This window comes from Hemicordylus capensis, chromosome 14 (genome assembly GCF_027244095.1).
Source record: "Hemicordylus capensis ecotype Gifberg chromosome 14, rHemCap1.1.pri, whole genome shotgun sequence".
In the NCBI taxonomy this organism is placed as follows: Eukaryota; Metazoa; Chordata; class Lepidosauria; order Squamata; family Cordylidae; genus Hemicordylus; species Hemicordylus capensis.
The window spans coordinates 15,694,946-15,718,491 of record NC_069670.1 but is presented as its reverse complement, the minus strand read 5'-3'; the positions used below and the strand labels follow the sequence as shown (position 1 = coordinate 15,718,491).

General features: G+C 44.8%; 1 long non-coding RNA gene across 1 annotated transcript; it reads left to right on the top strand.

The window, feature by feature from the left end:
• The first annotated feature begins 3,434 nt into the window (after positions 1–3,434).
• LOC128336981 (uncharacterized) lies at positions 3,435–13,984 on the top strand. Its single transcript, XR_008312139.1, has 3 exons — positions 3,435–3,563; positions 4,745–4,847; positions 13,424–13,984. It is a non-coding gene; the product is annotated as an uncharacterized LOC128336981 (long non-coding RNA).
• The last annotated feature ends 9,562 nt before the right edge of the window (positions 13,985–23,546 follow it).

Genomic DNA, 23,546 nt, shown 5'->3' with positions numbered 1-23,546 from the left:
GTCCAGGGGTAAGAACACTTCTGCCTAGAAGCCATCTCTGATCTTGCTAGACTGAACTCACATGGAGGAGCCTGGGATCCTTGGGAATCTGTAGGGTTTGAGTGTACAGATATATCAAATCAAATCAAACCAATCTTTATTACAGTTACAGAACAGCATAAAGTTTTAAAACCTAAGTAGCAATCGATTTTACACTCTAAAATACACTACTATCATAAGATGACTTAAAATTTTGATTGATTGGTTGGTTGGTTGGTTGGTTGGTTGATTGATTGATTGAAGTGTCGTCAAGTCAGTGTCTACTCTTAGCAACCACACAGATAGTCTCTGCAGGATGATCTGTCTTCCACTTGGTCTTGAAGGTCTCTCAGTGGTGCCTCCATTGCTGTCGTCATCAAGTCCCTCCACCTTGCTGTTGGCCATCCTCTTCTCTTTCTTTCAACTGTTCCCAGCATTATGGACTTCTCAAGGGAGCTGGGTCTTCACATAATATGTCCAAAGCATGGAAGTTTGAGCCTGGCCATTTGTGCCTCAAGTGAAAATTCTGGATTGATTTGTTCTATGCTCCATTGGTTTGTTTTCCTGGCTGGACATGGTCTCCTCAAAAGTGTTCTCCAGCACCAACGTTCAAATGTCTCAATACTTTTTTCTATCTTGCTTCTTCAAAGTCCATCTTTTGCATCCATAGAGTGTCACGGGGGGAAACCATGGTCTGAACTATTCTAATCTTTGTAGGTATAGACGCGTCACAACATCTAAACATGACTGAAACCATAAGAAATATAAAAGACTCTAAAATAAAAAGACTTAAACTATACAAGGTGGAGGGACTTGATGACAACAGCAATGAGTACACCACTGAGAGACGTTCAATGCCAAGTGGAAGACAGATCATCCTGAAGAGAATCGATCTATGTGGTCGCTAAGAGTCGACATCGACTTGACAGCACTTAATCAATCAACCTATCAAATGCCCTTTCCCTGCCAAGGGTGGGCAGTTCATGCCAATGAGGCACAAGCACATTGGGCACGCCCCCTTGAAGATTGTGGCCAATAGCTGCCAGCCTGCTCATGTACGACACGAGGGCTACGGAGCTGGCGACGCGAGGGCTATGGAGCTAGCTGGGATGTGGCCTTGAGGGAGGGGCTCCTCTGCCCTGGAACTGGAGTTTGCCCGCACTGGGTTGGACGATGGTCTGCAGGATGATTCCCAGAAGGTGGCCATTGTGTTGTAGTTCAGGATTAACATACTCTCTGGGACTGCATCTGTCGCTGCCCCGTCAGCTGCTGCCATCTGCTGCCTAACTGTCCATATTGCAACCCGTTGGATAGCTGACTATATCATCATCGGTCTAAAAGCAGCGTCGGCTGATTGCAGAGTGAAGTGTTGCAGTCAGTATTAGAGTCCGTATTCTATGACTCAGAGTCCATTGAAGCAGGCTACCAAATGTAGGGTATACAGTTTGGATCGACGTAACTGGCAATCGTCGCATACAGCAGCTTCCCATGTTGCTGAGTCAGACCCTCGTACCTTCTAGCCCAGGCCTGCTCAACTTAGCACCCCCCCCCCGCTGTTTTTGGACTACAGATCCCATAATCCCCTGGAAGAGTGTCTTCCAGCCATCATACACACAATCATCACATCGGTTTTGGTTTCTGCAGTGTTTGATCATCACACAGGTATGCACTGGAAACACAGAAGGGCGGAAAAGATGCCAAAGGAACAGAACCAAACTCTGGCAAATGGTGCACACACCCCACTTTTGGAATGAAGTTTAGAAATGTTTCTGATTCAACAGGAATTCAGCAGGCGTGGCTTGTAGGGCAGGACAAATAAAAGAATAAAAGGGGGTGAATTTGCCCCTCCCTAATTATGTATTGAATGCCTGTCCTGGAAGGGCATACACTAAAGACAGGTTCGTACAAGAATGGGCAATGCTTACGACGCTTTGGAATGACAAATTTCAAGATACACTGTTCTCTTTGATTTGATAGGAGCCTTTTCTCATTCTTGTGTTTCTTTATCCCGTCGCTCATCCGTTTTGTCATCTTTTCGGTTTTTCTGTACATATACTGCATGGATTTTCTGTTTATTTGTAGCAGTTGAGAGAGACTCCTGCCTGCAATCTTGGAGAAGCCGCTGCCAGCCTGGGCAGGCAATACTGAGTTATATGGACCAACAGGTAGAAGGCAGTAGAAGGCAGCTTCTTATGCTCACCCCCACCCCCCTTATTTAGGTGACATTTTTGTGCTAATTCACATTAGGGCCTACTGTTGTGCTGTATATTTAAACATCTGACATTTGTTCCGCAAAAGTATTCGTCCATCTCTGGTACAGGGGGCCCTTGATTATCACTTGTGTTATGTTCTGCACTACCACTGCGAATACCGAAACCACGCTAAATATTTGTTGTTGTAGTTCAGCTCCATTTTGTCTCTCCAGAGATGGCTGTTTGTTTTGGTCTCTCTCTTCAAGCCATGAGCCACAGCTGGAATAAAGCTGCAGGCTCTTCCACATTTGTTTGTAACCCTTTCTTTAAATAAACCCTTGCAGTTCTTCGGTACTAAAGAACTGTCTCAAGACCTCTTGCTTGGCTGCTTTCCCACCCAACTGGTGTTGCTTTGCTATTTGGCGACTGAACTGCCATTCTTCCCCTACAAGAAGTACCATTGGAAATGCCAACGAAAGTGTGGAACGCAGGCACAGAAACTGTCCATGGCCAACATTCACCCCCACAATAATTGAAACCGGGTATATATAGCTGAGCTGTAAATAGCTGAAACTGCAAACACACGCTAAAAAACCTCATCATCTCAGGCCCTGCTCACGGCCCCGCCACTAACAGAGAGAATCTCCACTTTGAAAGGTGCCTCTTTTGCCAGTTAGCAGGAAGATTACATTACCTCCCGTTGGTTCTTTGCCATTTCTGGGGGGGAATGTTATAAACAGCCTATAAAACTGAGTTAAGGAGAATAACTCTTATAACTGATTCGGACCTCATCCTCTTCCTATGAACATGTTCTCCACCTCTCAGCGTGACCCTCACAACAGCCTAGTAAGGTAGGCTAGGCGGAGAAATCGCACCTGACCCAAATTCACCAAGTAAGCTTCGTGGCTGAGTGAGATTTCCTATTCCGACCTCAATACCTTGGGGCTTTTCAAGAATCAAATACATTTTAAGTACACAGTATTACGAGAAGAATAAACAAATCCCGCCCTTATGCGGTGCTATTTCAAAAGCATTTGAGGGCATAAGCTTTGTCCCTAAGCTTTTCTTTGGCTTTGGTGTGGTTTTGACTGCAGTTATGTCTATGATTTAGCTGGTCTGTTATGTTTGCAGTCGCCTTGCTTGACATGACAGCCGCCCTTTGGAGCCTCGTGGGCGGAAAAGTCTACATAGCTGAAATAAACCCCTGATTAATCATTACAAGACAAAGCATTTGTTGGAACTCCCTCGCCCTTCTCCACAGAGATTGTTTTGCTCAACTGTGGTTTTAAAACATGCCTTCAGAATTGGAAGATGGGAGAAAACTCAAGCAACCTTCCAGATGTTCAGATCCAGGTAGGGCTCAAATCCAGGGCAGTTCTAATGTTCTGCTCCACCACATCTCAATGCATGATCCCCACCCCACCCCCAGTGCTGAAAAACCAGTTCCAAGGTCTGTGAGAAGCTTTGAAGACCAGCAAAATTATTGTGTGTTATCGTTTGAATCTTCAAGTTCTATTCAAATTTGAACCTCACTCGAACCGGTTTTGAGAGATTCTACATAGGAAATAATGGGGCCATTATTCCCTATGGAGAGCCCCTATGGGGACAAAACTGGGGTGGATGGTAGGCACCCATGGGTGCCAACTACCACCCAACCCCCAAAGCACGCGGGCACTAGGGGTATGCAAACCAGATTGAATCCGAACTGGTTAGACATTGAACCAGTTCAGTTCAAAGGTTTGGGATCGAACCAAACCACCCCTGGTTTGGCTCTACCCTGAACCAAACACACACAAACAGTTTGGGGGTTTGTTGAGCTTATTTATTTATTTTTTAAACCTTTTAACTTACCCCTCCAGGGGGCTTCTCCAAGCTAGTGGTGGTGGGGTCTGCAGAAGTTCTCCCTCCCCCTGCTGGCCTTCCTTTTCCTAAACATGGGTTCAGGCATCTTCGGCCCTTTCTGGTCCTATTCCCTGGCATAGTGGCCATTTCGGAGGCCACCGCGCCTGCTCAGTATGACCTTGCATGGCCTGGCTTGCCTTTAAATATTAGTTGATTCTCCCTCATTTGGAACCCACCTTGTTCATCCCCCCTGGCGAATCCGGTGACAGTTCTCCATGACTGGCAACATTTCCAAGCCTACCAAAGGGCCAGATACATCTGGCCAATCATAGAAGTGGGAGTTCAGCCAATCAATTTTAGTGACTCAAGTGACACAAAATTGCTTTGCAAAATGCAGCCTTGAGCCTTCGAGCCTGTTCGATCCAGTTCAAAATGAGCTGGACTCAGCTTGGTTAGAACTCTACCATAACTGCGTTCGAACCTTCGAACCGAACTGGTTTGAATTCTAACCGATCCGAATCCAAATCGGTTTGCACATCCTTACAAGGCAGACCCTGCTTAGCAAAGGGAGAATTCATGCTCACTGTCACAAAACCAGCTCATAGAGACACATGTCAGAATAAATCTTCCATTCTTCAGCTGCTCTTGCTTTCGGTTTTAGTACAAGACCCTTTTCTGCATATGTTCTCCAGGTCCTTTTCTTTCCTAACCTCAAGGGCATGATGAAATCTCTGCGCACGGAGCTGAAATTAGTGGACAGCAACAAATTGGTAATTTGCAGGGCCTGAAATTACTGTAAGTATCCAACAGCCCTTTCTGTGGTTATTATTTAATTGTTGACTCAGTTGGAGAAAGCCTCTTATACCTCAAGGTACCATTTCCTTTCTGGTCATCTTTCTCCATAAAGTTGATTCTAGCTCTCTCTCTCTTTCTCTCTCTCTTTCTCTCTGAATCCATTGCCAGGGATGGATTCTAATAGGGATGGAGATTAAGAAAAGGGAAATAAAGTAGAAGGAAGCTGGACTTTTTGTCAATGCAATGGAGGTTTTATTTGGAAAGGGAAGTGAGGCACAATGCCACATAGGAAGTTTGGGGTAGATCATGGTTTACTTCTAAGCCCACCAGTTGCTTAATTTGTTTGAATCATTAGAACCACCAACTAAGCCGAGTTTCTCACCACCAAAACGTAAGTTTAGAATCTCTGAGGGTTGGCGGAAGAGGAGGACGGAGATGTAGAAGAGAGAGGGCAGGGGCGAAGAATCAGAAATATTTTTGCCTTTGGCTCCAATGGGGGTGAAATTCCGTGTCAGCCCCTTTGCAGTGCTAGGATATTTTGCTATATCCGTAGACATTTGAAGAGCATGGAGGGGGAAGGTCCAGGCACAGAATGTGGACAATGACTGCTGCTTCTGCAAGATGTAATTTAGGATGATGGGTTGTGGTAAGCCACACATGGAGTAGAGACCGTTTGCAAAAGAGAAGTCGTTTCTTCCTAGAGAGGAAGGGGATCTTTTGGAATAAAACCGTAAACAGAAATCGGTAACCTGAGCTCAGTATTGGCATTCAGTTGACCCTTGTTGGGCCTGGCCTTCCAGGATGTTTCAGCTGTTGTAAATGTTTGTCCTGGTTCTTCAGGGTTTTCACCTGTTTACACGTTTTGACTGCTAATTGGTGGTATGCTGTTTTGATAGTTTTGCTTTTTATCATTCTTTGTTTTTATTTTGAGGTAAACCTCCCTGAGCCGTTTTTGGAAGGGCGGTGTATAAATCGAATGACTGACTGACTGAATCAATGAATGAGTAAATAAATGAGTAAATAAATAAATGAGTGACCGTTAGTTTGTTTGATTGAATAACTGCCGTCAAGTCAGTGTCGACTCTTAGTGACCACATAGATAGATTCTCTCCGGGATGTTCTATCTTCAACTTGGCCTTTAAAATCTCTCAGTGGTACATTCATTGCTGCCGTAACTGAGTCCATCCACCTTGCTGCTGGTCATCCTCTTCTTCCCTTTCCTCCAACTTTTTCCAGCATGATGGACTTCTCGAGGGAGCTGGGTTTTCGCATAATGTGTCCAAAGTATGATCGTTTGAGCCTGGTCATTTGTGGTAAAAAGTGAAAATACTGGATTGATTTGTTCTAGGGTCCATTTGTTGGTTCCCCTTGGATGTCCATTCAAATCATAAAACCATGCATAACACCAAGCCAAATATTACTGTAAAATATTTAATTTTGTGCCTGGTGCTGTACATCCCACAACAAATTCATTGCCATGGGCTTACCTGAGTGCTTCTTACCTGCTGCAGTTTCTGGAATGAATGTTTGAAGATCAATGAGCCACTGAGAGATTCCTATTGCACTGACCCTGATGCGTTCTCTGTCTCCCCTTCCCTGATCTCATCTTCCTCCAGATCCAGACACCAAGATGGACCCCAGATGCTACGCCAGCTGTCCTCCCAGTACTGTGACCATCCAGCCACCACCCTTTGTTCTGACCATCCCGGGACCTGCCCTCCACTGCCCGGACCAGCCCTTTGGCATTCAACAATACAACCCCTGTGAGAGGATGATCCCCTACGGAAAGGGAAGTGGGGCTGGTGGGTACAGATCCGTCACTTGGGGTGCAGGCTCCAGATCCAGCTCCTCCTGCAACCCTCAGCAAGGAAGCAAGTTCTAAGCCCCAATGCTGCGGTCCACAGAGCGGAGACGATGGAGAGAAATCAAGAGAACAGCTCCAGTGAAGGTGCAGACATCACTTCCAGAAGTGCTTGCAGAATTGGCTTACCACATGACAAGCAAGAGGAGCATAAGATGTTTGTCTTCCAGGACCCTTATATTCTTGGAAGAGTTTGATTGAATCGCTCTGTCTGGCTTTCTTCTTCCAAATAAAATCACTACTGCATCAAAAATAATCAGTTGCCTGTTGCTATCCTTTCCTGTTATGAATCTTGATCCATGTTGGATTTCAACCCTGTGCATCCCAATGGGTTACCTGATAATCTCCAGTGTTTTGTAGCCTAGAGGTCTGTCTCCGAGTGTGGCTGGCTTCATGCCTAAAGGTATCATGACCCACTTGATTGGGCAGAGTCGTTGTGCTACTATTAACAGCATGACAGGGAGAAACCAGCTCTGTCTCAGGGAGGTAATGTAATTTGGCCTGGGTTTCTCAACTCCAGATGTCAGGTGAGGCCAAGTTAAGTTCATGGGACCACAGCTTCAAGGTACAGCATCAGTTTTGCATGTAGAAGGAGCCCTGGTTCAGTTGCTGGCAGCATCTCTCGGTAGGGCTGAGGAAACTTCCTTCCTAAGAACCAGTTTGGCTGCTGCCAGTCAGAGTAGGCGGTACTGAACTATTCAGAAAGGCTGGACTCAGCAGAAGGCAGCTGCATGCATCTCCCCAAAAGTGTCGGTGAGCGGCAGATAGTATCCATAGCACCAATGAACAACAAACTGAATGTTTTCTAGGAGCCAAATATTCAAATGATATAAACTGCCTGGAGACCGGTAGTGGGTGGTATACAAATTTGCTAAATACATATCTAAATAAGTCCAGCATCTTTATTAGCTTGTAATAAAGCTTGTAATAACTTCCCGGAGCCATTTTTGGAAGAGCCCAGGGGCGTAACTATAATAGGGCAAGGGGAGACAGTTGTTCTGGGGCCCACTGCCTTGCCCCCCCCCGAGGCAAGTCACATGACTGACTCCCCCAGCTGCACACCCGCCCGGGCTTCCTTCAGTTGTATTCATCCTCCAAAATTGATGTGAGTGTTAGGACCTGGAGCTACCAGAACAGCAGGTCTTTCTCTAGTACCCTGAAATGACTTGCATTGTCCACAATTTACAAAATCTTTTAAAAAATAATTTAGGATGATGTTCTATTGTGGCACATAGGAGATATATATATATATATGCTTTTTGTTACCATTATTCAGCCTCATTTAAGATTTATTTACTTCATGAGCTGAGCTTCAGTGAGGGGGGGCCCCATTTTAATATCTTGTCTCTGGGCCCACTCCAACCTTGCTACACCCCTGGAAAAGCCGTATAGAAATTGAATGAATGAATGAATGAATGAATGACTGTCACCGATAGGTACAGAGAAAGAAATACATATAGATGCACCGCAAAAGAAATCCATATTAAGGTATATCGTAACAACAACAAAAGGTTTAAGTTGAACTCAACAGTTCATATTAAACTACTCCTGTCGAAATAAATTGATTCTCATTATTCTTTATTGTTCCTCTTTATTTAGCAGATGGAGAGCAACTGGCCCTATCTAGCCCCAGCACAGCATCCCTCCAGTGGCTGTTGCTGGTGTCTCTGTTAGGATTTCCTTTTTAAGAGCCCTTTGGACACAGGGAGCCATTTTATTTATATCTATGTGAACCGCTTTGGGGACTCTTGTTGAATCGCAGGATATAAATATCCATCGTATCCATATTCCAAGCAGGGATTTGGTTCCAAAGAGGAGCATTGAACACAGGAAGTTGCTTTGTACCGAGTCAAGACAAATTTCTACTTGGGAAAAGGCCAATTGCTCTGGAAATCCCAAATCCAGAAGGATGTTTAGATGAGGAAACCTCAGAAGCGTCCCTGAAGAAAATGCAATGGGGAAAGTTTGATTTTCTTGTATGTGAGGATTTCCACACACTACTGTCTGGGACTCCTAGCTAACATTCATGGTGCAATTAATCAACCAGTGCTATGGGTACCATCTGCCTCTCACCAACACTCTATGGGGGTGTCAGATACAGCTGCTTTCTGCTGAGTCAAGCTTTTGTTCCATGCAGTTCAGTATTTCCTACACTGACTGGCAGCAGTCAAACAGGTTTTTAGGCAGGAGGCTTTCTCAGCCCTAACCAGAGATGTCACCAGAGAATTAATCAGGCACCTTCTGCATGCACAATGGATAATCTACCTCTCGGTAATGGGCTAATGAAATCATTTTAGCCCCACACGTTGAAAAGCACAGACACAGATTGACTACCACACTGAGAGAGAGTTCCTGTCACGTTGCTAATATAAGCACAAAACCTCTGCCCATAAAATGAGCAACAATTACTTGAGGCGTGAAGCTATCCCCGGTCAGAGACAGAACACTAGGCGACACAAGATTTGAGTTAATCAAGCAAAGCGAAGGTCATGCCCATGAGTCTTGTGCTTTCCCTCTTTTTAAAAGGTTTTGTGAATTGTGGACAATGCAAGTCATTTAATCGTACCAGAGAAAAACATGCTGTTCTGCTAGCTCCAGGTCTTAACACTCACATCAGTTTCAGAGGATGAATACAACTGAAGGAAGCTGGGGAAGTCAGTCATGTGACTTGCTTCTGGGGGGGTCAAGGCAGTGGGCCCCCGGACAACTGTCTCCCCTTGCCCTATTATAGTTACACCCCTGCTCTTTGCCCAGGGAGGAATTCCATCTTGAATGAAGATGCCTCAGAGGAAATGACAATCACAGGCAACTGATTTGTTTTTGCTGCATTGTTGGTTTTATTTTGGAAGAGAAGCAAAGCACAGATGGACATTTCATGGAGCAGGGAAGCAGAAAACCAGACTTAGCTGTTCGATACAAGTCATCCAGGAATATTAAGGACCTGGAAGGACTCGGGCAAAAATCACATGCTCATATTGTTTGTAATGTGGTGGACCAGTCCCGGAAACCCAAGGTTTATACAAGCTACATTTCTGGAAGCACTGTCTGGACTTCACTGCATCTGCTCTCTTGATTTCTTGCCTTCGTCTTCATTCTGTGGAGTGCAGCATTGGGGTGTATTACTGGCAGGTGTAGCATCTATCGGTGCTTCCTTGCTGAGAGTAAAAGGAAGAGCAGGATCTGGAGCCTGCACCCCCAGTGATGGATCTGTACCCACCAGCCCCACTTCCCCGTCTGTAGGGGATCATCCCCTCACAGGGGTTGCATTGCTGAATGCCAAAGGGCTGGTCTGGACACTGGAGGCTTGGTCCGGGGATGGTCAGGACGAAGGGGGGTGGCTGGATGGTCAGGGTACTGGGAGGACAGCTGGCATAGCACTGGTTCCATCTGGAGGCCATCTTGGTGTCTGGATCTGGAGGAAGATGATGTCAGGGAAGGAAAGAAAAAGAACAGCTCAGGGTCAATGCAATAGGAATCTCTTAGTGGTTCATTCACCTTCAAATATTCATTTCAGAAACAGCAGGGGATACGAAGCACAGCACAAAGCCCATGACAATGAAAAAGAACACCTGACTGATTGATGGCAGAGGAGGAGGAGAAGGAGAAGGAACATTCTACATTACTTCTTTGCTAGATGTTATGGGTGGTGAAACAATTTCCCCTGCCTTCAGAGGAATGTCCCATATGGACCTTCCTCTGGAGACTGACGGTACACTCTTTGGATGCCTCACCACAACCCGTTGGCCTAAGTAAGCTCTTAGAGTAACTACACTGATTATTGGCATTCTGCATCTGAACCCCACACCCCCAAATGTTCTTCAAATGTCTCTGCGTATTCCAGAATCTCTAAGCACCCTAGATGGGCTGAAACTAGATTTCACCCTCATTGGAACCAACAGCAAGAATCACACTGGGTCCCAGCCACCCACTGCGTTCCCGATTCCTGGATCTCCATTCTCTTCTGCTGCTGACCAAGAAAGAGAGTCAAGTCCCACTACTGAAAAACTCTACTTAGTTGGTGGCCTTCATCATTCAAATAACTTCAACAACCAGAAAAGAAAACCAGGTTCAAGTTTAGGAGCCAAAGAACTCACAGCAGTTAGCAGATGCTAAGATGTATCTCAGCTAAACTTACCAAGTTCTCAAAGGAACATAAGTCAACTGGAGCGTCTCAGGGTGGCTGGAAGCTGGTGAAGAAGCTCTCTCTGCCCAGGGTTTTTATACCTTTTCTGAAGTGTCCTGAGAATGTGTCACTCATTTATTTTCAGAATGTTCTTGCTAATTGCTAAGACCTCCGTTCATCCAGAGGTGACTGAATTGTGAGTAACTCCTCCTCCTCCCTCACGTTTCACCCCATAGGGTGGAGTCCTTTCTTGGTGAATCCCAGTTGGTCAGGTGTTTGAAATGCGGTTTTGGTCATCCGTTTATAAAGTTGTTTTTATCACCTTATGTGAAGCAAGAGATGAAGGCAATCTGGTGGCATTTTCAATATATCACCTTTTGGGTTAGGGAGAATCAAAGATTCTTGCCCAAAGAAGGTTAACTTTCCAAAAATCAGTTCAGTTCAATTTTATTACAGCCATTGACCAGAAAAGAGAACATAAAGAATGCAAATAACAATGTAAATATAACAAATATAAATAAAAAAAATGAATAAGATTATAATTAACAATGGTAAAATAGCCAACTAAGGAGTATCTACCCAAAAATCAAGGTTCTGGACTGACCTCTCTGTGACATGCAAATTTTCTGTGTGCAAAGAATTAATTTTTTATTGTTGTGTGGCTAAGCAGTACTCACCTTCTCCAATGTCACACCCCTGGCACAGCTCCCTCCCTCCCTCCCTTCCTTCCTTCCTTCCTTCCTTCCTTCCTTCCTCTTAATGCAAAATATAAATTCTGTAATCTACATACAACAACCCTGTCCGGACATAATGTTGAACATAACCCTAACCCTTTCTCCAAAGGGCTTAGGATCAGAATCAGAAACCCAAGGGAGACACCATGGGAAGCCATGGGAAGGATGCTGTCCCTGGCTGAATAGGGGCAGTTGCTATAACAGTCTTTACATTTGGGAAGTTATATGTTTGCTGAGAATTTAGCTTGCTTTTCTGTTTTGAGAAGCGAGCTACCCTTGATAACTGGGCCAAGAAGTGCCTTCTTAAAATGGCAGCTCTCTTCTGTTTAGAAGGGGGCAGCAACTGTCTCTCTTCATCACAGCCCAGCATCCTTCCTAGTGGAAAGCGTGTTTTCTTTTTAGATTGGGAGTCGATCTTTGGGCCAGAGAACCTTCAGGCCCTCTTATGGCACCGAGGTTGGGAATCTGTTCATTGGACAGAGAGACACGTTTCAACATGGTGCTCACAGGAGGAGAGCAACTGTCCCATTTCAGCCCAGAATAGATTCCCTTCCCAGTGGCCACTGCTGGATTCTTCCTTGTGTCCCTTTTCAGCCACTGAAACCCTTTGGGGGCAGTGAACCATCTTCAAGCACTTTTGTGGCACGACAGCTTCGGAATCACCCCTGGTACCTGGGCAAAGAGGTGATTCCTAAAGGGTGGGCTCTCTTCTCTTTAGCAGGGGAGAGCAACTATCCCTATTCAACTCAGTGGATGTTGCTCATTGATATAAGGATATATCCCTTAAGTCTCCTTGAAGATCATGAGCTTCTTAGGGGTAGGGAACCACATAAGATGGCAGAAGAAACTTTGAAATTGGGCAACCAAAACCAATCTTGAAAACTTGACCCATAGGCCTTTCCAGTGAAGGTATGGTCAGTGGAACTTGACCCATAGGCATTTACACCCTAGGAGACAAAGCATGAGACGGTGAGTGAGAAGAGTTACTCACAATTCAACCAGTCCTGGAAACTGCCGAGGTGTTACCCAAGGGCAAAGGTAATTAACAAGAACATTGTGAAACCACCAAGGTGTTACCCAAGGGGGAAGGTAATTAACAAGAAAATCAATTAATAAAAACATTATTAAAATACTTCACACTTCAGGAAGGGTATGAAAACCCAGAGCAGAGAGAGCAACTACACCAGCTTCCAGCCACCTGAGACGTTCCAGTTGAATCGCATTCCTTCAAGAACTGGGTAAATATAGCTGAGATACATCTTAACATTTGCAAACCTCTAAGAATTCTTTATCTCCGAAACAGGATGCTGATTTTTGAGTTGGGGAATGTACTTGAATTCTTAGCTCCAGTAGAGTCTCTCAGGTTGAAAACTGAAGTTTCTTTGTTGGTTGGTAGATGTGGAAGATGGAGATCCAATAGTGGGGAGGGGGGAAATTCCAGGGAAATATTTCCTGTTGGTTCCAGTGTGGCTGAAACTTAGTTCCAGCCCCTTTGCCGTTGTAAAATACTCTGCAATATGCATGGACATTTGAAGAGCATTGAGGAAGATCACAGGAACATCACAGGATGTTGACACTCACGGCAGCCGGTACGATGGTTTTTGGTGAGCAAGTACAGAAGGCTTTGGATAATACCAACCATGACATCTAGAAAAACATTGCTGTAAAATATTTGATTTTGTGTGCCAGGTGCTATAGCTTTCCCACAAATTCCCTGCCATGGGCTTTATGGTGTGCTTCTTACCTGCTGAAGTTCCTGAAATGCATGTTTGGAGGTCAATGGACCACTCCAAGATTCCAATGGCATTGACCCTGATGCATTCTCTGTCTCCCCTTCCCTGAAATCATCTTCCTCCAGATCCAGACACCAAGATGGACCCCAGATGCTACGCCAGCTGCCCTCCCAGTACCCTGACCATCCAGCCACCCACCTTCATCCTGACCATCCCAGGACCAGCCCTCCACTGCCCCGACCACCCTTTGGAATCCAGCAATACAACCCTTGTGAAAGGAAGATGATCCCCTATGGATGGGGAAGTGGGTCTGGTGGGTACAGATCCCACACTGGGGGTTCAGGTGCTGGGTCCAGCTCCTTCTTTTACTCCCAGCAAGGAAGCACCAATGGATGTCACACCTGCCAGTAATACACCCCGATGCGACAGTCCACTGAACGAAGACAACGGAGAGAAATCAAGGTGCAGATCTTGCTTCCAGAATTGTAGTTTCTAAAGCTTTGCTGAACTGAGCCATCCCATTATGAGCAAAATGAGCACGAGATTTTTGTCTGAGTCCTTAATATTCTTGAATGTGTCATATCAAATTGCTCTCTTTGGGTTTGCACTTCCATGCTCCCTGAAGTATCGAATGTGAAGCTGTGCATCACTTCTCTTTCAAAATAAAACCACTATTGCATTAAAAAACCCAAACACCCATTGCCTGTTGCTGTCATTTCCTCTTATAAATCTTTGTCCCCAATTCATTTCTTGGGCATCCCAATGATTCTCTCCGATCTTCTGTTGCCTAGAGCTCTGTCTCCGAGCATGGCTGGCTTCATGCCTAAAAATATCATGACCCACTTGCATGGGCAGAGTCGTTGTCCTAATCTTAACAGCGTGACAGAAAGAATTGAAACCAGCTCTGTCTCAGGGAGGTCATGAAACTTGGTCTGGGTTTCATAACTCCAGATGTCAGCTGGGGCTAAGATGAGTTCATGGGACCACAGCAGAGAGTTACAGCATCGGTTTTGCATGCAGAAGGTCCTTGGTCCAGTACCTGGCAGCACCTCTGGGTAGGGCTAAGGAAACTTCCTTCCTAAGAACCAGTTTGGCTGCTGCCGGTCAGTGTAGGCAGTACTGAACTATTCATAAATGTCTGACTCAACAGAAGCCAGCTGTATGCAACTCCCCAATGAGTGTTGGTGAGAGGAAGATGGTATCCATAGCACCAATGAACAACTAACCTGAATATTTTCTAGGAGTCCCAAATATTCAAATGATATAAACTGCCTGGAGACCGGTAGTGGGCGGTATACAAATTTGCTAAATAAATATATAAATAAGTCCAACATCAGAACAGAACAGAACCTCATTACGGCTGTATACAAGAAATACAAACAATGCATCATGTAAATTAAATTTAAAAAGAAGAGAAAAATATATAAACTACTTCTGAAATGCATTGCTAAAGATCAGATCGGGTTTTTCAGATTATACAAGAAAACCTGGCCACTATATTAATATTTTTTTCATCTGGGTTAAGTAATAAAAACTTCAAATAAAAATTATCAGAGTGTCAAGTCCAACATCTTTATTAGCTTGTAATAAAGCTTGTAATTAGCTTGTAATAACTCCCCTGAGCCATTTTTTGGAAGAGCGGTATAGAAATCGAATGAATGAATGAATGACTGTCACTGATCAGTACAGAGAAAGAAATACATATAGATGCACTGCAAAAGAAATCAAAATTAAGGTAAAACCAAAAGAAATGGTTTAAGTCAAACTCAACAGTTCATAATGAGCTCCTGTCAGATTTTACTGTCTATCAAACAAAATTTAGACGCATTATAGGATATTATATCATTCTGATCAGCTAGAAAGTCACTAAGATAGAATGAATCAGTATCCCCTCCCTGGCAACTTATATGGAGTCTCAAATAGAAATTCATGGAAATCACATCTTCAGCAGAAATCCCCACACAGAAGTAAATCAAACACCCCTGTTTCCCCCCCACTTTCTCCTGATCTAAAAAGGACATCAGAAAAAGGACATTGTAGAACTGGAAAAGGTGCAGAAGAGGGTAACCAAGATGATCAGGGGCCTGGAGCACCTTCCTTATGAGGCAAGGCTACAACCGTTGGGGCTTTTTAGTTTAGAAAAAAGATGACTGCGCGGACACATGATAGAGGTCTATAAAATCATGCATGGTGCGGAGAAAGTGGACAGAAGTAATTTTTTCTCCCTCTCACACAACACTTGAACCAGGAGTCATCCCATGAAATTGATTGCCAAAGATATTTAGTTCCAACAAATGGAAATACTTTTCTATACAATGCATGATCAACTTGTGGAATTCTCTGCCACAAGATGTGGGGTTGGCTACTCATTTGGATGGCTTGAAGAGGGGTTTGGATAACTTCATGGAGGAGAGGTCTATCATTGGCTACTAGTCAGAGGGCTTTAGGCCACCTCCAGCCTCCAAGGCAGGATGCCTCTCCGAGTACCAGTTGTAGGGGAGTAACAGCAGGAGAGAGGGCATGCCCTCCGCTCTTGCCTGTTGGCTTCCAGCGGCATCTGGTGGGCCACGGTGTGAAACAGGATGCTGGACTAGATGGGCCTCCTTGGGCCTGATCCAGCAGGGCTGTTCTTTTATTCTTATGTTATGTTCTATGTTCTTATGATAAATTTCCATCAGGGATGTTTCTGAAGCTTTGTCATCCCAGTGCCCCCCTGGATTTGGATTTACAAATAAATCAAGCACAAACCATAATAAGGAGAATGAAATTCAGCTCAAATTAAAATAAAGGGGTGAATAAAATCTTCATTTAATCTGATTAGCTTTTACCGGACAGATTACTACTTTTGTGCGACAAACACCAGATGTTTCATATGCAAGACAACAGTAGCACAGAATATCATGGGGCAAGAATATGATTCAAATGATCACAAAGAGGAGGAGGGAGAGAGGACAGGTGCTACAAAAAGGAACATAAGAAACTGTCTTATACCAGTTACTCATAAGCAGTCTTATGTACTTGTCCCATTAATTTCAATGGAAGTGTTCAGGGTTTAGTCTCTGACGCCTGTCAATCAGGCTGAGGGGAGGGGTCTGCTGAGCTTCAGCACTCAGCCAGCCAATCGGGAGCAGAGGAGGAGGGTCTTCCCCCTCCTCCCTCCCCTTCTGCAGTGGACATATCGCTGAGGATGAGGTGGGGAGGCTGATTACCCCCTGGGATTCCCTCAGTCCCCTAGGGGTATTTAGACCACCTGTTGGGACCCCTGTATTGGATCAAAGCTGAGTGTTGTTAAATACTTGTCTGTACCCAACAGCACACATGCAGAATTGTTACCTTTTTAAAAATATTGGGACAGAGGATCGAGGTGAACCCAAAAAGACACCCACTGTCCTCAGTCTTGTAAGCCCCATTGCTCTTCAAATAACCTGTGGGTTTTGTCACACACACACACACAATGAAAGCTGTAGAGGTTCCGATCCCTTCTTTCTGCCCCAGCAGTTAAGAAATTTCTCTGCAGTGTGGCTTCTTGGCTACTCCCTAAGTAATGTAGCCAGTCTAGAAAGACCTTCTCCGGCAGGCCGTTTTAATCCAAGTCCCCTGCTAACTTTGAAAAGAGGCACCTTTTAAAAGTGATGATTATCTTTATCAAATGGGGGGAGCAACTGGCCCTATCCATCCCCAGCACAGCATCCCTCCAGTGACTGTTGCTCTTACGTTTCTTTTTTAGATTCTGAGTCGTTTGGGCACAGGGAGCCAATTTATTTATATCTGTGTAAACCTCTATGGGCACTTTTGTTGAAAAGCGGTAAATAAATATTCTTTGTATTCGTATTCCAAGCCGGGGTTTCGTTCCTGAGAGGAGCATCGAATATGTGGAGATTCCTTATAAGGAGTCAAGGCATTGCTTCATCGAATTTCCACTTGGGAAAGGCCAATTGATCTGGAAATCCCCAATACAGAAGGACCTTTAGAAGAGGAAACTTCAGAAGTGTCCCTAAAGGAAATGCAGTGGGGAAAATAGGGGTGTTTAGATGTTCTTGTGCGTGAGACATGGGCATAGCGAGGGGAGAGGAATCCCGTGTTCCCTTCTCCCCCTGGTAGCCCCATGGAGTAATGAAGAAAATAGGAAGGGGTAAAACTGAGGGGTCCTCAGGAGCTGGGAGCCCCAGGTTCTTTGAACCCAAATGCTCAAATACAGCTGAACCCCTGGTGTGAGGATTTCCACACATTTCTGTCTTGGACTCCTGGAAAACATTTGTGATGTTGTTGGTCGACCAGTGCATTCGTGGAAATGACAATCACAGCCAACTGATTTTTGGATGAATTAATGGTTTTGTTTCGAAAGAGAAGTAATGCACAATTCCACATTTCAAGGAGCATAGGAGTGCAGAACCGGACTTAGCGATTCGATACGACTCGTTCAAGAATATAAAGGATATGGAAGGACTTTAACAAAAATCTCATGCTCATATTGCTCGTAATGTGGTGGACCAGTCCCTAAAACCCAAGGGTTATACATGCTATATTTCTAGAAGCATTTCCTGGACATTCACTGGATCTGTTCTCTTGACTTCTCTTCATCGCTTTGATTCTGTGGACGGCTTATTACTGGTAGGTGTAGCAACCATCGGCTGGTCAGTACTGGGAGTAATGGCCAAAGCCATTACAGCTGGGGATGCTGGGAGTTGTAGTCAACAACATCTGGGCATCCTTGTTGGAGGGAACACTGACCCTCAGAAACATCCCCGAAGGACATGCTGTAGGGTAAACAGACGTGTTTGCTTTACGAGTGTGTGTGTGTGTGTGTGGATTTCTCTTGAAGATGGCCTTTCCATGCATTTCTATCGGGATTTCTAGAAAACATTCGTTAGTTGCTGTTAGGGATAGCATCTGCCTCTCACCCTGTGGGGGAGTCGCGTACAGCTGCTTCCCACTGAGTCAAGCCTTTCGGAATAGTATTTCCTACACTGACTGGCAGCAGCCAAACTGGTTCTTAGGAAGGACATTTCCTCAGCCCGACCTAAAGACTGAACCAGAGAAGTTCTGCATGCACAGCTGATGCTGTACCTCAAACCTGTGGTCCCATGGGATCATTTTAGCCCCACTGGACATCTGGAGTTTAAATCCCAACCAACGTTTCATTCCCTCCCTGCAAAAGAGCTGATTTCTCCCTCTCACGCTGCTAATATTCGCACAAGGACTCTGCCCATCTGAGTGGGTAATGATACCTTTAGGCATGAAAACAGCTGCCATCAGAAACAGAGCTCTAGGCTATAAAACATTGGGGATTATTGTCAAGTAATGCTTTGGGATGCCCAAGTAATGCATCCCATCATAGACGAAGATTTAGAAGAGAAAATGAGAGCGACAGGCAACGGATTTTTTTTTTAAAGCAATGTTTTTATTTTGAAGTGATTCACAGATCCACATTACAAGGAGCAAAACAGGGCAAAGCCAGACAGAGCGATTCAAACTGACTCGTTCAAGAATATTAAGGACCTCGAAAGACTTGGGCCAAAATTGCATGCTCATCTTGGGGTGGAGCAATTTTGAAAACTCAAAGAGGATACTAGCTATACTTCTGGAAGCAAGGTCTGGACATTCACTGCATCTGCTCTCTTAATTTCTCTCCAATGTCTTCATTCTGTGGACCGCAGCATCGGGGCTTATTACTGGCAGGTGTAGCATCCGTTGGTGCTTCCTTGCTGAGAGTAAAAGATGGAACTGGATCCGGCACCTGAGTCCCCAGTGAGGGATCTGTACCCACCAGCCCCACTTCCCCGACCGTAGGGAATCATCCTCCTCTCACAGGGGTTGTATTGCTGGATGTAAAATGGCTGGTCGGGGCAGTGGAGGGAAGGTCCCGGGATGGTCAGGACAAAGGGGGGTGGCTGGATGGTCATGGTACTGGGAGGACAGCTGGCATAGCATCTGGAGTCCATCTTGGTGTGTGGATCTGGAGGAAGAGGAGATCAGGGAAGGGGAGACAGAGAACGCATCAGGGTCAATGCCACTGGAATCTCCCAGGAGTCATGGGAACTTCATAACATTCATTTCAGAAAGTGCAGCAAGTAAGAAGCACACCAGAAAGCCCGTGAATTTGGTAGGATGTGCCACAACTGGCACAAAATCAAATATTTCACAGTCATTTTTTCCTCGGTTTTATGATGGGTTTTGAAAGATTCCCTTCTGCCAGTGGAAAGGGTCTCCTTTTCTGGAGACTGTCTTAACTCCATGTGGGCCTCCATACCATCCATCAGCCTACGTGAGCTCTGGCAGCAGCTGCAGTGCTGGTCAGCATTCTGTGACTGAACCTTCCCCCTCCCTGCTCTTCAAATGTCTGTGGATATTCCACAATGTCTTAGCACTGGAAAGGGCTGAAAGGAAATTCCACCTACTTTTGAACCAACAGCAAAATTTGCTTTGGTTTTTACACACACACACACACACACACACACACACACACACACACACACCTCACTACCACATCTCCTTCCTCTTTTTCTGATGACCCACAAAGGGAGTTCAGTTTTCATGCTGAGTAGCTCTACTGGGTCTAAGACTTCAAATAAATGCACCCACTAGCGTCCTTAGCAAAGAAAATCAGCATCATGTTGAGGAGGAAGAGCATTCCAAGAAGTCTGCAAAAGTTAAGATGTCTCTCAGCTACACTTACCAAGTTCTCGAAGGAACAGAACTCAAGTGGAGGATCTCCAGGTGGCTGGAAGCTGGTGAAGTTGCTCTCTCTGCCTGGGGTTTTTATATCCTTTCTGAGCGGTCCGAGAGTGTCTCATCATGCACCTTATTTTCATAATGTTCTGTTAATTACTAATATTTCCCTTGGGTAACACCTCAGTTGTTTCCAGGAGTGGTTGAATTGTGAGTAACTAACTCCTCTTCCTCTCTGGTTCATGCTTTGTCCCTGGGGTGGAGTCATCTTGCTTGAAATCTCTTTGGGTCGAGCATTTCAAGTTTGACTCTGATCGTCCTCTTTCAGAGTTGCTTCTTCCACCTTATGTGAAGCAAGAACTGAATGCAGTTGGGTGGGTTTTCCATCACACCACCGTTTTTATTTGCCCTATTAGTCATATTTGTGAGTGTAATGTAACATTCTTAGCTCAACACCAAAGAACAACAACAACAATAATCATCCTCTTTTCAACAATAGAGTTCTCAGAGTGGTCACACAGAAAAAGTCATATGGTGATTCACTGCCCCCAAGAATCTCATAATCTTCAAACACAAGGAACACAGCAGCAACATCCACAGGAGGGCCACTAAAATTATCTGGGTTGAATGGGGGTAGTTGCTCACCCCATGCTAAAGAGAAGAGGGCCCACCCTTTAGGAATCACCTCTTTGCCCAGGTAGCATTGATGATTCCCAAGCTGTTGTGTCATGAAAGGTCCCAAAGATGGTTCAATGCCCCACAGGAGTTCAAAGGAGCACAAGGAAGAAGCCAGCAGGCACCACTCAGAAAGGACTCTATGCTAGGCTGAATTGCGACAGTTCCTCTCCCCCTGCCAAATAGAAGGGAGCCACCATGTTGAAAGGTGCCTTTCTGTCTTACCAACCAACCAACCAACCAACCAACCAACCAACCAACCAACCAACCAACCAATTAATTCTCTATGAAAACTGCTTTGGAACCTTTTGTTGAAAAGCAGTATAGAAATATTGGTGGTTGTTGTCTGGCCAGGTAACAGATTCCCAACTTCTGTGCCACAAGAGGGCTTGAAGATGGTTCGTTGGCCCAAAGGGACTCCCATTCTAGAATGAAAACCACACTTTCCACTTGGAAGGATGCTGGGCTGGGATGAAGAGGGACAGTTGCTCCCCCCTTCTAAGCAGAAGAGAGCCGCCATTTTAAGAAGGTTCCTCTTGGCCCAGCTATCAAGGGCAGATCGCTTCTCAAAACAGAAAAGCAGGCTAGTTCCTTAACAAAGAGATAGCTTCCCAAATGTAAATATTATTTTGGCAACTGTCCTGGGAGCCTGGGAGAGAATTCTTCCCATAGCTGTTGCTGGTGTCTCCCTTGGGTTTCTGATTCTGATTCTGAGCCCTTTGGGGACAGGGTGATTGTTATGTTCAACATTATTTTTATTTTCTGAATTTATTTTAATTACTTGATGTATTTTTATACCGGCCAAAACTTACGTCTCTGGGTGGTTTATAACAAAATAAAAACAGAAAAAGTAAAACATTAGTTCAAACCAAAACAAAAAGTTTAGAACACTACAACAATTTAAAAATTTTAAAGAAATATTTTGAAAGCATTAAAACAATATTATTTAAAAGCCTGGGTGAGGAGATGCATCTTTAAAGACTTTTTAAAAGCTGTCAGAGATGGGGAGGCTCTTATTTCAGCAGGGAGCACATTCCAAAGCCTCTGGGCAGCAGCAGAGAAGGCCCGCCCCTGAGTAGCCACCAGACAAGCCAGTGGCAACTGCATACGAACCTCTCCTGAAGATCTCAATGGGCGGTGGGGTTCATGAAGAAGAAGACGTCTGAATAGAGGTGTTGTATGTGGATTATAGAATTTATATTTTGCATTATAATAAAAAAAAGAAAGGAAGAGGGGAAGAAAGGAAGGAAGGAAGGAAGGATTTTGAGTAGATGAGTTTCTTTGCACAGGACATTTTTTTAAAATTTTCCCTGTCCCAAAAGGTGATTTATTGAAAATGCCACCAGATTGCCTTCATCTCTTGCTTCTCTAAGGTGATAAAAACTTTATAAACGGATGACCAAAACCGCATTTCAAACACATTTCCGCATTTCCAAGAAAGGACTCCACCCTATGGGGTGAAACATGAAACAGGGAGGAGGAGTTACTCACAATTCTGTCACCTCTGGATCAATGGAGGTGTTAGCAATTAGCAAGAACATCCTGAAAATGAGTGGGTGATACATTCTCAGGACACTTCAGAAAAGGTATAAAAACCCTGGGCAGAGAGAGCTTCTTCACCAGCTTCCAGCCACCCTGAGACGCTCCAGCTGACTTCTGTTCCTTTGAGAACTTGGTAAGTTTAGCTGAGATACATCTTAACCTCTGCTAACTGCTGTGAGTTCTTTGGCTCCTAAACTTGAACCTGGTTTTCTTCTCTGGTTGTTTAAGTTATTTGAATGATGAGCGCCACCAACCAGTTTCTCAGCCATGGGAGTTCACTCTCTTTCTTGGTCAGCAGCAGAAGAGGATGGAGATACAGGAACGGGGAAGGCAGGGGGTGGCTGGGACCTAGAGTGATTCTTGCTGTTGGTTCCAATGTGGGTGAAATCTAGTTTCAGCCCATCTAGGGTGCTTAGAGATTCTTGAATACAGAGATGTTTGAAGAACATTTGGGGGTGTGGGGTTCAGACACAGAATGCTGATGACCAGTGTAGTTACTCTAAGAGCTTACTTAGGCCAACGGGTTGTGGTGAGGCATCCAAAGAGTGTACTGTCAGTCTCCAGAGGAAGGTGCATATGGGACCTTCCTCTGAAGGCAGGGGAAATTGTTGCACCACCCATAACATATAGCAAAGAAGTAATGTAGAATGTTTCTTCTCCTCCTCCTCCTCCCTCCTCCTCCTCCTCTTCCTCTTCTTCTTCTTCGCCATCAATCAGTCAGGAGCTCTGTTTCATTGTCATGGGCTTTGTGCTGGGCTTCTTACCTCCTGCAGTTTCTGAAATGAATATTTTAAGGTCAATGGAATTTCAGCTTTTTAAATGTGTAGTTTTAATTGTATACTGTTTTCGGGCTTTGAGCTGTTTTGTTGGTTCTACTGTGTTTTAATAGTTTGATTTGAATTGTTAATTTGTTTTAATTGTTTTTATCATGTTGTGAACTGCCCTGAGCCACTTTTGGCAGGGCGGTATATAAATCTAATAAACAAACAAACAAATAAACAAACAAATAAATAGACAAACAAATAAACAAACAAACAAACAAAAATGGACCACTAAGAGATTCCTATTGCATTGACCCTGAGCTGTTCTTTTTCTTCCCTTCCCTGACATCATCTTCCTCCAGATCCAGACACCAAGATGGCCTCCAGATGGAACCAGTGCTACGCCAGCTGTCCTCCCAGTACCATGACCATCCAGCCACCCCCCTTCGTCCTGACCATCCCGGGACCATCCATCCACTGCCCCGACCAGCCTTTTTGCATCCAGCAATACAACCCCTGTGAGAGGAGGATGATCGCCTATGGACGGGGAAGTGGGGCTGGTGGGTACAGCTCCCTCTCCGGGGGTGCAGGTGCTGGATCC